This window comes from Penaeus monodon, chromosome 33 (genome assembly GCF_015228065.2).
Source record: "Penaeus monodon isolate SGIC_2016 chromosome 33, NSTDA_Pmon_1, whole genome shotgun sequence".
Classification (NCBI taxonomy): Eukaryota; Metazoa; Arthropoda; class Malacostraca; order Decapoda; family Penaeidae; genus Penaeus; species Penaeus monodon.
Genome location: NC_051418.1, coordinates 15288771 through 15288997, shown reverse-complemented (window position 1 = coordinate 15288997; position 227 = coordinate 15288771). Strand labels below are relative to the sequence as shown.

Genomic DNA, 227 nt, shown 5'->3' with positions numbered 1-227 from the left:
GATGATCATGATGAATGACGAAACTATGAAAATACAAACCAGTAATGGCATAAAATCTGTGACATGATTTGACCAATCAGATTTACTTGTAAGTCATACTGTAGACTAGTATTATGAGGTCATGAATAGACATGAATCATAACAACATATATGAATGGTCATGTAAGACACATGCCAATGATATACCATTATTCTATTGAAGCGATTTGTATCTATCTGATGATGCC

At 32.6% G+C, this 227-nt stretch overlaps 1 protein-coding gene across 6 annotated transcripts in view; it reads right to left on the bottom strand.

Annotated features, from left to right (window-relative positions):
* LOC119594076 (NADH dehydrogenase [ubiquinone] 1 alpha subcomplex assembly factor 4-like) overlaps positions 1 to 227 on the bottom strand; it is a 31560-nt gene that overhangs the window by 12665 nt on the left and 18668 nt on the right. The window lies entirely within an intron of this gene.